Source organism: Mustela erminea, chromosome 8, assembly GCF_009829155.1.
Source record: "Mustela erminea isolate mMusErm1 chromosome 8, mMusErm1.Pri, whole genome shotgun sequence".
NCBI classification, from domain to species: Eukaryota; Metazoa; Chordata; class Mammalia; order Carnivora; family Mustelidae; genus Mustela; species Mustela erminea.
The window spans coordinates 56,263,557-56,278,805 of record NC_045621.1 but is presented as its reverse complement, the minus strand read 5'-3'; the positions used below and the strand labels follow the sequence as shown (position 1 = coordinate 56,278,805).

The 15,249-nt window shown below is 36.9% G+C and overlaps 1 protein-coding gene and 1 pseudogene across 3 annotated transcripts in view; both read left to right on the top strand.

The window, feature by feature from the left end:
- Positions 1-15,249, top strand: part of BAZ2B (bromodomain adjacent to zinc finger domain 2B) — a 314,188-nt gene that overhangs the window by 15,749 nt on the left and 283,190 nt on the right. The gene's annotated exons all lie outside the window — the stretch shown is intronic.
- Positions 8,634-10,776, top strand: LOC116597670 (annotated as a pseudogene).

Sequence of the window (15,249 nt, the reverse complement as noted above, 5' to 3'; positions counted from 1 at the left end):
ACAAAACTGAGGGGAGCTGGCATAAAGTGAAATGGTTTTGTGCTATCAAGTAAGAACAAATAAAAAATCCTATTAAATTAAGCAAAAAAGCACATTGGTGACTTTGGCAATAATAGTTTCAGTGAAGTGGTTTAGACTAAAGCTAAAGAGATAGGAACATGGAGTTTGGATATTGTTATTGTTGTTTTTAAGGGAAATGAAAAGAAATTGGCAAGTTTCTAGGAAAAAAATATGGGCTTGAAGGTAACTTTCTTGATGATGAGAATGATGATATAGGGTCAGGGAACATAATTTAGAAATTCTTTGAGAAGTGGGATGACATGGGTTTCAGACCCATGTTAGATTGATTGACATCAGCTAGAAGGAGGGGTAACTCTATATTTAGAGGGAACGAGAGGGTGTGGATGTTTATAGCAGTCATATTGGAGCCTTGGTGGAAAGAAATATCAGAGTTCAAGTTTCAAATACCAGAAATTCTTCAAGTAGAGGGGTATCTGGGTGCCTTAATTGGTTAAATGTCTGATTTAACTCTTGATTTTGGCTCAGGTCTTGATTTTATGGTCATGAGATTGAGCCCCTGTCAGGCTCTGTGCTCAGCAAGGTGTCTGCTTGAGATTCTCCTCCTCCCTCTCTTTCTGCCCCCCCCCCCAACTCATGCAGGTTCTCTTTCTTAAATAAATAAATAAATCTTTTTAAAAAATTTCTTCAAGGGGCACCTGGGTGGCTCAGTGGGTTGAGCCTCTGCCTTCGGCTCAGGTCATGGTCTCAGGGTTCTGGGATCGAGCCCCACATCGGGCTCTCTGCTCAGCGGGGAGCCTGCTTCCCCCTTTCTCTCTGCCTGCCTCTCTGCCTATTTGTGATCTCTCTCTGTCAAATAAATAAAATCTTAAAAAAAAATAAAAGAAATAAAAAAATTTCTTCAATAGCCTCTTTGCTGGTTTTTCATAAAACAAAGTTTTAGTTTCTGATCTTTTTTTCTATGTAAGTATTCATGCGTTTTGTTTTCTTTTTTTACAAAATAGGTACTTGTAGGGACGCCTGCGTGGCTCAGTTGGTTGAGCATCTGCCTTCGGCTCAGGTCACGATCCCAGCATCCTGGGATCGAGTCCCACATTGGGCTCCTTGCTCGATGGGGAGCCTGCTTCTCCCTCTCCCTCTGCCTCTGCCTGCCATTCTGACTGTGCTCTCTCTCTCTCCCTCTCTCTCTCTGACAAATAAATAAAATCTTAAAAAAAAAGATTAGGTTCTTGTACTTTTTCATTCTTTTTTACTTTATTAGTTCTTTTTTTGGATTATATCAGGAGGCATTTTCTTATGTCATTAAATATTTTCAAACAGTATAATTTATTCAACTACCTAAGTTTAGGGCATTTAAACTGTTTGGTTACATATAATATATAATGAAATAATATAACATCAAACATCACTAAGCCTTTGTGCATATTGTAATTTATTTCATTAGGAAACATTCCAGGAGATTGAATTGTTGGGTCAAACCATAATGAATGGTTTACATTTATGCAGTGGTATTCTGGTAAATATTAACAACTGGTTTGTGTGTTGGCGGAGGGAGTCTTGATTTATAGTGTGTGCTCTTTTCCCTGGTGTAAATACTCCTGACACGGCCTATTTCATTCCAACAATTTAATACCACTGAACAGAATTGGAAGTGTAGACACACAATTATTATACAGTATCTGTACCAAGCTGATACAATAGATGTAAATAACCTCTACAGCTCAAAGAATAATAAAATGTGGTAAAATAATTAGAAAGTGATAAATTTTGAGTGTTTATTGCCTTATTTTTAATATAATTTATTGATTGTTAAGTTTATACAATTAATTTTTTTAAAAGATTTGTGTATTTTATTTTATTTTTTTAAAAGATTTTATTCAATTTATTTGACAGAGAGCAAGAGAGCACAAGCAGGGGGAGCCACAAAGGGAGAGGGAGAAGAAGGCTCCCTGTTTGAGTAGGGAGCCCAAGGCAGGGCTTGATCCCAGGACCCTGAGGTCATGACCTAAGCTGAAGGCAGATGCTTAACGGACTGAGCCACACAGGTGACCCTATGTGTTTATTTTAAAGAGGGAGTGGGAGTGGGAGTGGGAGTGAGAGTGGGAGAGGGACTGATGGAGAGGAAGAGAGAATCCCAAACAGACTTCCTGCTGAGCATGGAGCCCTACGCTGGCTCCATCCCACAACCCTGAGATCATGACCTAAACTGAAACCAAGAGTCAGACACTCAACTGACTGAGCCACACAGTCATCCCTATATAATTTAATTTTTAGAGATGACTATGTTTAACAACTGGGTTGCAAAATTCCTAAAAATTTTAACAATTGACTCTTGTGAACTTCTATGAGCAAGGTCTAGCAAATCACTATTTTCTTTTTTTTCCTTCTCTCTTTCCCTTCTTTCTTCCCTTTTCTGATATTTATTTTGGAATCCTACCCCCATATTGTTATTTTCAAAATAGGAAAAAATACAGGTATTTAGAAGACCAGTGTTGCATTCTTTTTGTATATGGCTCTAAGGTTTACTTTGAATTTTTATCTTTACTCTTGAATTTTTATCGTAGGTGGAATCTACTTAAGTGAGAGGTGAAGTGTGAACTCTCAGCTTTTTTTCCCCATAAGACATTCAATTTCTCCTGAAACATTGTGGCATAATTCTTACTGGCTATTGATTGAATTACTCAACTTTCTTATTTTTTCCTAATAATTTATCAGTTGATTCTCTAGGATTTTCTGTATATGTAATCATGAGATAATTTTGTTGCCACACTTCTAATATTTACAACTTTATTCTTTGGCGTAAAGAATTAGTTGCCTAGTATTAACACTGAGCATACCGTTATTTTTTTCTGATTTTTGAAATGCTTCAAATACTTCATCGTCTGTGATACTCATTTTGGTTTGTTAGATGTGTTTTTGAGAATCAGGTTAAGCAAGTATTCATTGATTTCTATTAAGACTTTAACATATTCAGAAAGGAGATTGAAATTTACTTAAATACATGGGCAACTTGGTAGTTCTTGATCGCTTTCTCTATTTACCTTAGTGTTTTGTTTTGTCTTTTAAAGATTTTATTTATTTATTTGACAGAGAGAGCCCAAGCAGGGGGAGTAGCAGGCAGAGGGAGGAGCAGACTCCTCGCTGAGCAGGGAGCCCAATGTGGGGCTTGATCCCAGGACCCTGGGATCATGACCTGAGCCAAAGACAAATGCTTAACCAACTTAGCCACCCAGGCACGACTACTTTTCATTTTACAATTTGTGCTAGACAAAGGTTTAGATGTTGATGGTTTTCAATATTTGGGATAAGCAACAAGATGAACTAGACAACAGGAAATACAGTTTGTTTTCTCCTAGAACTTTTTTGGTGAATCTCTTGAGATTTGTGTTGTGGGTGTACCTGTAATCCTATATCTGAAGGTCAACCTTTGATTTTAGCAGTTCCCCTGTTTCAGGGAGAGCCTGACATACCTGTGGATGGGGGATATTAGTAGGGGGAGAATTGCTACTCTAATACTGTGGATTATGAGTTTGGTATGGTGAGTCAGTACTTGTGTCTGCTTAGTCAAATTTGATCATCACTTATAAAGCTGGCTCCTTTTCAACCGTAATGACAGGTTGAGGAAAATTAAAACAATGAGGCCTAAAGGCCCCTTGATGTCTTTCTTCAGTGTGAACACAAGAGCCAAGCTCTGATTCCCACTTCTCTTATAGGCCTTCCATGTTCCTAAACTTCAGTTCTACAAGTTGTGGGTTGGGACATTTCAGAATATTCTTATTTCTTAAAATCTGCCCCTTATGCTCTTGGGACATATGTGTATGGAGTCAGAGTCTTGTTATAGTGTTGGCATTTTCCCTGACTTTTTTGATGATGGCGTTCTTATACCAGTTTGGGGTCTTTTGGGTGGATTTTTTTGGGAGGGATTATGTGAATGAATGCTGTTTTATTTTTGTTTAAGGCTCTTTTCATATGCTCATGAAATGTTCCTCAGGAGAAGTTGTACTATCTTACACTCCATCCCGTGGACTTTGAGAAATTTTTTAATGTATTCTTTTTTTTTTTTTTTTTAAGATTTTATTTATTTATTTGAGAGACAGAGATCACAGACAGGCAGAGAGGCAGGCAGAGAGAGAGGAAGGGAAGCAGGCTCCCCACTGAGCAAAGAGCCCGTTGCAGGGCTCGATTCCAGAACCCTGGGATCATGACCTGAGCCGAAGGCAAAGGCTTTAACCCACTGAGCCACCCAGGTGCCCCTTTTTTTATTGTATTCTTAATGGGAATAATTTTATTTTAATATGCATATATATATATTTAAGATTTTATTTATTCAAGAGAGAGAGAGAGAGAGTGAGGGGAGGGGCAGAGGGAGAAGACCCCAAGGATCCCAAGACCCCAGGATCATGACCTGAGCCAAAGGCAGATGTTTAACCAACTGAGCCACCCAGGGATTCCTAATTTGTATATTCTTAATTATTACAGATAATCATATGTTTCTGTTTACTGGGGAATTATATTTGTATTTGAATTGTTTAAAAGAAATTATTTTTACTAAGATTTTTGGAGGGATATGCTCATAGTAATTTTAAAGATTTTTCTTGATCCCCTCCACCCCAAAAACCTGGTCTTACTGTGAGGTTTATGGGTGATTATTTTCTGGATGTCATGACCCTGAGATCACAGCCCAAGCTGAAATCAAGAGTCTGGGACATTCAACTGACTGAGCTACCCAGGCACCCCTCAGGACCTTTCTTATAAGAGGATTAATATTTGGATGCATAGAACTAAACAGACATACATTCCAGATTGTCCGTAGATAAAGATGGAAAAATTTGGCCAAAGTTTGTATGTTCACTGTGGAAAACAGTGGTTGAAATGTAGATTTTGGGCATACTCTTTGTTTTCTGATGTTTACAGGTTAGCACATCATGTATTTTATAAATGAACATTTATTTTCATTTTATTATTTTAGTTGTCACATAGAGGTAGGGGCTTACATTTTTGTTTCCCTTAACAGTAAGAGCAAGCACATTAGATATGAGTTTTGTCCAAACTACATCACATCTTAATGCTTTACTTCATCATTTACTTCTTAAGTGTTTGTTCTAGGCAAGGAACTCTCCAAGTTAAGGTAGGAAGTAATAAAAAGGTGAATAAGATACCTTATTGATTGTCTAATTTAGCAAAAATGCTCAAGTTTATCAGCATTATTTAGCATGTTTTAAATCCTTATATAGCAGTATACTGTACGTATCATTTTCTGACGTGCTTTTTCCACTAATCTTTGTGCTTTAGTTTCTGTGGGTCAGGAAAATGGGATTGGCTTAGGTGGTTTTAACTCACAGTCTCTCTTGAGGTGGTTTTCAAGCTTCCAGTTGGGACAGCAGTCATCTCAAAACTCAGCTGGGGCTGGAGGATCTGATGCCAAGCTTAGGTTATTATTGACAGTTCCTTATTGGCTATTGGTAGGAGGCCTCAGTTCTTTGTCACGTGATCATTTCCATAGTGCTCCTTCTGACATGGCAGCTTCCTTCCCCCAGAGTAATGAGAGAGACAGAGACAGACACAGAAAGCAAACACAGAAACACAGACTCTTTGAAGTAACAATGTTTTGAGAGAAGACGACGAATATTTTGAATATAAAGCAACTTGGCAAAGAATAAACAGTTCAGACGATCTAACAAAGTAATGATTTAGGATACTAACAAACTTAAGATGACCCCAGAAATATTTAGAAACTTTGCTGAAGGAATTTGTGTTCCAGGGGTGCCTGTGTGGCTCAGTGGGTTAAAGCCTCTGCCTTCTGCTCAGGTCATGATCCCAGGGTCCTGGGATTGAGCCCCGCATCAGGCTCTCTGCTCAGCAGGGAGCATGCTTCCCCCTCTCTCTCTGCCTGCCTCTCTGCCTACTTGTGATCTGTCAAATAAATAAATAAAATCTTAAAAAAAAAAAAAAAGAAATTTGTATTCCAGACACATAGTGTTTCATTGGTATTGTGTGTGTGTGTGTGTGTGTGTGTGTGTATTTATATATATATATATATGAAAGTTTAATACCAGTATTAATAGAAGGTTTATTTTCATTCTTAAAGGTAGCTGCTTTGCTTAAAATGAATCATAAGATATGCTGTCATATTTTATTTCATTTTATTTTTTATTTATTTATTTATTTATTTTTAAAGATTTTATTTATTTGACGGAGAGAGCGGAATCACAAGTAGGCAGAGAGGCAGGCAGAGAGAGAGAGGGGAGGAAGCAGGCTTCCTGCGGAGGAGGGAGCCTGACGCGGGGCTCGATCCCAGGATTCTGGGATCATGACCTGAGCCAAAGGCAGAGGCTTTAACCCACTGAGCCACCCAGGCGCCCCTGCTGTCATATTTTAAAGCCTTAATTCTAGTACTGTGAATTTTGTGATGGAAGGTAAATGTGGACATTTGGTGATTTTAGAGTTTTGCTTAGTTTTGTTTTTTGGCCACCCAAAGTGGGAGTGGAATCAAAATTTTTAGAAGTTATAATGAAAATGTAAATACTTTTCCGTGAAAACAAGGAAAAAATAATGGACTGGAAGTATCTTTAAAATCATATGAATTGTGATTCCATTCTTCCTTTTCATATGTTACCATTCAGTACTTGACTATCCCTCTATAACTGTTATCTTAAAATATTTGCTTCTGCTTCCTGATTCTACCTTTGTTACCATAGAAACAGAAGTGGACTAGGAAAATTGGCAAGACAGCCAGCATCTGAAATTAATGAGGATTCTAACTCTTCACCTGTAGTAGTTGTATTTCATTTACAACTCCTGTTTTAAAAATAAGCAATGTAAGGACTGTTGAGCAGGAGAAAAAAAACCTGAAACTTAACTCTCATTTGCTTCAGACTTGTTCTTTTGCCTAGAAAACTGTTAGGAAAGAACCTTTCTAACAGCTCGGAAAAGAGCTTTTCATTCTTGTAAATGGTTAGACTACTATCTCTTCTGTGATGTTATACCTTTAGAGGTCTATAATATGCTTTCCTGTTACATCTTTAGATGTTTATAATATACTTTTCAGTTATAGGTTTTAAAATAACAAAACCATAGGTTTTCTAGAGAATGAGATGTGATATTATGCGATGCAAGCCTACTATAGTCAGTATGTTTCCACACATACTACTTAAGTGAATCCGGAAAAAGAGATATGGATCTTAAATTCTGAAAAGGTATTAAAAATATTATATGTAATCAGACTATTACTTGTTTATCTTGTTAAGAAATGTTTTAAAGTTGTAAAATGTAAAATGTTACTTTTAAAGGTATTTAGAAACTTCCAAAAGGTACCTTTTTGCATTTAAATAATATTAGACTAATTAAAAAACATAGTTTTTGTTAAGTAATTTCTTTGCCTGTTGTGGGGCCTGAACTCAAAACCCTGAGATCAAGAGTCACATGCTCTACTAACTGAGCAAGCCAGGTGCCCCTCTTTGCATTTTTAATTTTTTCTTGAAAAGTAGGTAAATCTGACAAAGTTCACCTTGTAAATAGATGAACTATTCAAGATTGCTAGAAGTTTGCTTCCTTCAATGTTTTTCCCCCTTTTTTACAATTAAGACATAGCACATTTTTAAGTATTTTTTGCCTTAGAAACCCAAATTTAAGCTGCTTTCCTCTGGTTGCTTCCTTAAAAATTTTAAATTCCTATATTAAACCTACAGGCATACGTCAAAGATATTGTGTGTTCTGTTCAGGACCACAACAATAACGTGAATATTGCAATAAAGTGAGTCAAATGAATTTTTTGGTTTCCCAATGTGTATAAAAGTTATGTTTACCCTATACCATAGTCTGTTTAGTGAGTAATAATACCATTATGTCTAAAACAATGTACATATCTTTTTTATTTTATTTGACTATAGTTGATATACAATATTATATTAGTTTCAGGTATACAACTTAGTGTTCGATAAGTTTACATATTATGCTGTAACAATATCATTGACTATGTTCGTTATGTTGTGCCTTTTATTCCTGTGACTTATTCATTCCATAACTGGAAGGCTGTATCTCCCATTCCCCTTCACCTGATTTGCTCAAACCCCCTCTCCCATCCTCTATGGCAACCATCAGTTTCCTCTCTGTATTTATAGATCCAGTTGTGTTCTTCATTCCTTCATTTGTTTTTGTTTTTAGATTCTACTTATGAGTGAAATCATATGACATTTGTCTTCCACAGTCTGACTTATTTCACTTAGCATAACACTTTTGGTTTATCCGTGTTGTCTCACATGGCATCATCTCAGCATTTTTTATGGTTGCATAATAGTCTCCACAGTGGAACTGCTTTTAAAGCTGGAGTCAGTCCTCTCAAATCCTGCCACTGCTTGGGGTGTATGAGCGGCTCAGTTGGTTAAGCAGCTGCCTTTGGCTGAGATCATGATCCCTGGGCCCTGGGATCAAGCCCCACATCTGGCTCTGTGCTTGGCAGAGAGCCTGCTTTTCCCGCTGCCTGATGCTTTCTGTCCCTCTCTCTCTGCCAAATAAATAAATAAAAATCTTTAAAAAACCCCAAACCCTGCCACTGCTTTATCAACTATGTTTATGTAATATTCTGAGCCCTTTGTTGTCATTTCAGTAGTCTTCACATCATCTTCACCAGAAGAACATTCCATCTCAAGAAACCACTTTCTTTGTATAGCTATAAGAAGTAACTCCTCATCCATTAAGGTTTTATCATGAGATTGCAGTAGTTCAGTAACATATTAAGACTCCACTTCTAATTGCAGTTCTCTTGCTTTGCTATTTCTACCACATCTGCATTTCCTTCCTTTACTAAAGTCTTGAGCCAACCCTTCAAAGTTCATCCATGAGTGTTGGAATCAGCTTCTTCCAGACTCCTGTTAATGTTGATATTTTGACCTCTTTCTATGAATCACAAGGGTTCTAGAATGGTGAGTCATGTCCAAAGGTTTTCTATTTCCTTTGCCCAGATCCATCAGAGGAATCACTATCTGGCAGCGATAACCTTACAAAATGTATTTCTTATGTAATAAGACTGGAAAATCAGAATTACTCCTCCATCCATGGGCTACAGAATGGATGTTGTATTACCAGACATGAAAACAACATTTATCTCCTTGGACATCTTCATCAGAGCTCTTGGGGAATAGGGAGGGCCAAGATAAGGGAGAGAGATCCATCAGTGGTACACTCAGAATACACGCAACATTATTATCCTATAACTTTATTAAGTTCATCATCTTATATGGGCATGGTTCATGGTACCCCAAAACAATTTAAATAGTAATATCAGAGATCACTGATCACACAGATCACCATAATAAATACAATAATAATGAAAAAGTTTGAAATAAACACTTCCAGGGGGCACTGGTTAGGATCTTCCACCTAGGTCAACCTGCATGCTTACTCATGCCTGCAGACCCAGTACTGTCTCTGCTGTGCCCAGTGCCCCATGCACTGGGCTTCCCTGTTGCGGGATTCTGCAGCCAGTCCAAACTCTGCTGCCTCAGCCTCTGCAGCAGCCCGAAGTGGGAGTGGGCCTTTTGTGGGGCACTTAGGGCTTCTCTGACTGCAAATGGGATGGATCAGCTGAGCCACCTGTGCTCTCGAGCATCCTGGGGCTGCAGCTGCAGCATGCTATATACCCAGGGGACAGAGCTTTGGTTGAATTACTGAGTGATGAAATTAAGGAGGAAGAGAAGAAGCAGAAGCAGAAGTCCTTCCCCAAGATACTGGGAAGTTGGGAGCTGGAAGTGAAGGGGACAGAACCGAAGTAGTGGGGAAAGTTCCTAGAGAAAAGTTCATTCATTGTTACTCTCAACATTAACAATAACATCCTGGCAACATTTGATAGGGAAGAGGAGCCCTCCCAAGGGCAGAGGGTTTAAGAACAGGAGCCTGAATTGACATCCATTCCCAGTTTCATGGTTGAAGTTATAAAGAATGTGGCAAGAAGACCCTATTGCTAGACTGTCCCTACTGTCTAGAAGATGAGCTTAGACAAGAAGAGGAGGACAAGAGTGATACTTTCTCCAGGGAAATGACCTTTTAGTCCATTGGCGAGCCTGAGGGGAAGGACACTCAACACCGATCCCTTGGCTTGGACTCTCTATGACCCCCTGCTGGATTTCCTGGCAGGCTGAGGGGTGGATAACACTTTAGCAGATGAGTTAGTGGAGCTCAGCACAGCCCTGAAGCATCAGGAAAATTACTTTTCTTGGAGATCTCAAAAGGTTTTGTCAAGAGCCAGTTGAGCATATAAGACATTGAACATTTTAAATCAATGGCAGGTTTTGCTTTGGTCATGGAACACACCTACTCTGAAGCCAGACACACACATGTTTTGGGGTGGTTTTCATTGTAATAGCTTGGAAAATTATTCACATTTAAATTACTACCGTTGCCGTCTTATTTACTATTAATTTATTCTCTACAAATCTGTTATTCCAATTTTTTTGTATAACATAATGGGGAACAATAAAATTGGTTTATGTCCTTCCTCAAAAAGAAAAATTGAAATATTCCAAGAATTACCAAAATGTGACACAGAGATACAAAGTGAGCAAATGTTGTTGGAAAAATGGTACCAATAACTTGCTCAAGGTAGGGTTGCTGTAAACTTTCAACCTGTAAAAGCACACTCTGTGAATGCAGTGGAGCACCAAAGTATGGTTTTTTTGTTGTTGTTTTGATCCTACAATGTTTACATTGTAAACATTGGGGGTTTTTTTGGTTGTTTTTGAAGAACTTTTTTTTTTAAGGTTTTATTATGTATGTATGTATGTATGTGTGTGTGTGTATTTGAGAGCAAGAGATAGAATGAACATAAGAGTGGGGCAGAGGGAAGGTCAAAGAGGTAATCCTCAAGCAGACTCCATGCTGAGCGTGGACCCTGATTTAGGGCTTGATCTCACAACCTGAGCCAAAAATCAAGAGTCGGATATTCAACTGATGAGCCACCCAGGTGCCCCTATTTTCAAGGAACTTTTACTTGTTTTCTTTTTGAATGGGTGATTAGTGGTAGCCATTTTTGCCAGCCATCTTTTTTAGTATTGTCTCTCTGTTTTGGAGTTGTCATTTCTTAAGATGACTCATAATTAATTCATGGCTATATCTAAAATTTTTATACTGTAGATTAAAATTAAAGCTTATTTAAGTATGTTTATATAATGACAAGCTGTAGTTATCAAAACTATTTTTCTTTTACTGAAAAAAAATTTTTTTTGGATCATTCTATACTGCATACCATTCACTGCAGCATTGAACAGCTACTGTTGGTAATTCATTTGACTGGGTGCTGCGGGTGTAGAGATGCATAACACTTTTTTCTCTGTTCATAGGCTAGCAGGGGGAAACAGTCATGTAAATAATTAAATAAAATATGAGAAGTATATCAGAAGAAACAGATTTAATGTAAAGAGGTAGCTCTGAGGAGATGAGTAATATTTTAGGGAGAAAGTCAACATATTGTTATACCCTGAGGGCAAAGACTGCATTTTATCATCTAAAAGTTACATGTTTACAACACAGCACTGGACCTTAAAATTGGTAATATAATCATAGTCGATAAATATTAGTGATTAAACAAGTTGAAATCTTAGTAAATTTTTGAAGAATTGAAGTATGTTCACTTGGGCAAAATGGTAAAATATAGGCTAGCAAATAAAGTTGGAGGATCAGGCTAACAAGTGATGAAGATACTTGGAGATAATGAGGCATCACTAACGTGGGCTTTTTTAAAGTTATGTTTTTGAAAGGAAGAGAGGAACATGATAAGATTGAGTCAGATTTCAGTTTTAAAAAGGTATCCCTACTGGCATTGTGGATAATGCAGTTGAAGGAGAAGAGGGATGCTATCTTTTCTTAATAATGAACTTTAACATGTAAACATTGTAGGATCAAAATTTTAACTGAACATCTATAATCAAGATTTTTTCCGCTACTATTTCAAGTTCTATTTAAATTTTAGTTAACACATAATCTAATATTAATTTCCAGGATGGAATTTAGTGATTCATCACATTTATTTAACACCCAGTGCTCATCACAAGTGCCCTCCTTAACACCCACCACCACCCATTTAGCACATCCCCTCTAAACTCAAGCTTTTATACATTAATTTATATTATTTAGTTTTAGGGTTTATATTATGCCAGTCTATTTTATGTGGAATAATTTTAATTTTTCAGTACATTTTTCATTATCTTTATGATATGTGATTAAGTTTTTAATGTTCAAAATGACCAATTCATATATACCAGTCATATTTGGATACATAGCAGTGAGAATAATTAGTGATCTCACTTAATTTTTTTTTAAGTAAGAAAAATTTATAAGCTTGAAGTTGATGAACTAGTTCAATTAAAGATTAGCTAACACTTTTTTTTTTTTTTTTTTAAAGAGAGAGTGCACAAGCAGGGAAGAGCAGAGGGAATCTTAAGCAGGCTACACACCCAGCGTAGAGCCCATCTTGGGCTATCTCATGAACCTGAAATCATGACGTGAGCTGAAATCGAGAGTCCGACACTTAACCCACTGAGCCATTCAGGCATGGTTTTAAGTAGCTTTATAACAAACTTAGCAACAATTTGCAAGAAAACTTCTGGGTTATTGTAGAATTAGGTGATTTAATTACTTCCACTCAGCAGATACACATATATATACACATATATATGTGTGTGTGTGTATATATATATATATATATATATATATCACATATGAATATGTACACATATGGATATGTATATATACATATGTACATATGGATATATATATTTATCTCCCAGAACCTTTCACACATGAAAAAACAAAATTATTTGGGTCACAAAATGAAAGCAGATATTTTCAAGGTAGTAATAACTGTTAGTCTTCATCCTAATAAATCCTTTTTTACAGTGCCAGATGTAAACTTCTTTTTTTTTTTTTTAATTTTATTTATTTATTTGACAGAGAGAGATTACAAGTAGGCAGAGAGGCAGGCAGAGAGAGAGAGGAGGAAGCAGGCTCCCTGCTGAGCAGAGAGCCTGATGCGGGACTCGATCCCAGGACCCTGAGATCATGACCTGAGCCAAAGGCAGCGGCTTAACCCACTGAGCCACCCAGGCGCCCCCAGATGTAAACTTCTAATCATATTATAATTATCACAAACTCTAGGTCATTGATTAATTAATAATTGACAATGGGTTTTTAACATTAATATGATATTTAATATTAAAGCTGTAATTGTGAAATATGTTATCATAAAAACAATCTGCATCTTTACCACACATAAAATAACCTACTAAATACATTTAACATATTTACTAATACTTCAAAAATTTCTGAGTGAACAATATAAAAGTGACTTTTGCTGAAAATATGGAATACATAGGCATGCAAGGAAGAAAGTCACTTATTTAGGCCAATAATGTTGAAAAGATTATTTTTGAAAAGCTTTATTTATTTATTTATTTATTTATTTATTTATTTGAGAGAGAGCACGGAGAATGAGAAGGAGAAGCAGGCTACCTGCTGAGCAGATAGCCCAACTCAGGGCTCCACCCCAGGACCAAGAGCTCATGACCTCAGCCAAAGGCAGATGTTTACTTGACGGAGCCAACTAGATACTCTGAAAAGATTATTTTTAAGTATGCATTCAGGCAGCAAACAAGTCACAATTAACAAAAATGTCCCTGTCATTTATTATTTTTTAAAATATGTATTTATTCATTTTAAAGAGAGAAAGAAAAAAAATCTGCTTAAAAATGGAATAAGCAACTATGTTACAGTTATAAAACTAATATGTAGGATATACCTAACTGATTTTGTTAGATGATTCTAAGTGTCAGGAAAAAGACTCTTATTTAAGGAAGAAGGAAAAGTATGTTAACCATCTTAACTATATTTCTAGTATGGAATTAAAATTTTTGAAAATGACTTCTAGCCACTGTTTGCCAAATTTACAGTAACAGAAACTTCTTACCCAATGTAGTTGGAGGTGACAGATAATTCATTTAGTCAAGACAGTTAAAATGGGAAATCATTACAAAGGTATATATACACACATATATACATATAAGTGTAAACATTTAATAACCCAAAAGCTTCACATTTTGTGACTTAAAAAAAAAAAGTCTGTTAATGGGGAGGGGGAATTTGTACTTTTTATTTGATGGATCCCTAAGTGGAAATTATTGTGTCTTTACTGAACCCACACTTATGAAATATAAGTTTCATATCAGATTCCTACAAAGCCTTCTGGGTGCAGAGTATATTGTTATGAAGTCTTCTGTCAATATGTATGCTTGTCTGCTTGTCTTACCTAATTAACAATAACTTGAAGTAAACTTTCTTTTGCACCCATTTCATTGTTTTTTGTTCATTGTAATTTCATTCATAGTTGATGAAATTACATTAAAAGCCGTATCAAATATTACTAGCCTTTTTAAAAAATATATTTTTATTTGTTTGAGAGAGAGACACAGAGAGAGCATGGTCATCGGAAGGGGCAGAGGGAGAAGGAGAAGCAAGCTCCCGCTGAGCAGGGAGCCCGATGTGGGGATCAATCCTAGGACCCTAGGATCAGGATCTGAGCTGAAGGCAGACTGAGCCATTTAGGTGCCCCAAATATTACTAGCCCTAATACATTTCAGAAAAAACAAGATTTCCTAGGTATGCAAATCTAATACTGGGAGCAGAAATATTATGGCTAACTGGAAAGAGAAAGAAATAATTGACAGTAAGATTTTTGCCTTTGCAAAACTTCTTTGTTCCATGTGCCTAGTATTTATTGCCGAACCCATCATCAAATCAAATCATATTTGAGAGATATCTCAACGAGATCTTGGCAGAGGTAGTTCTGGGGGTCAATCCCAGGACACTCACCTTTCTGCTCTCTCATACTCCAGCCTGGGGTTTCATTAGATGGATATAATTCCTTTTGTTTTCCTGTAGTTGCTTCATATTACTCACATTTCCCTTTTGCATCATCATGTTTTCCTTTCTTGGATTATTACCACAACGTACTTGGAAAAAAGATTCTTCTTTTCATTCCCTTCGTTATTGCCATAAATTCTCTGCTTTTCATTTAGCAGAATTTTATTTGCTACCTATAATACTCTGTTACCATTTTTTTTTTTTAAAGATTTATTTATTTGAAAGAGAGGGAGCACGTGGTCAGGGGGGGCAGAGAGAATCCAAGCAGAATCCTGGCTGAGCAGGGACCTCCCCTTCCCCTCCCCCGACTGCTGGGCTCCATCT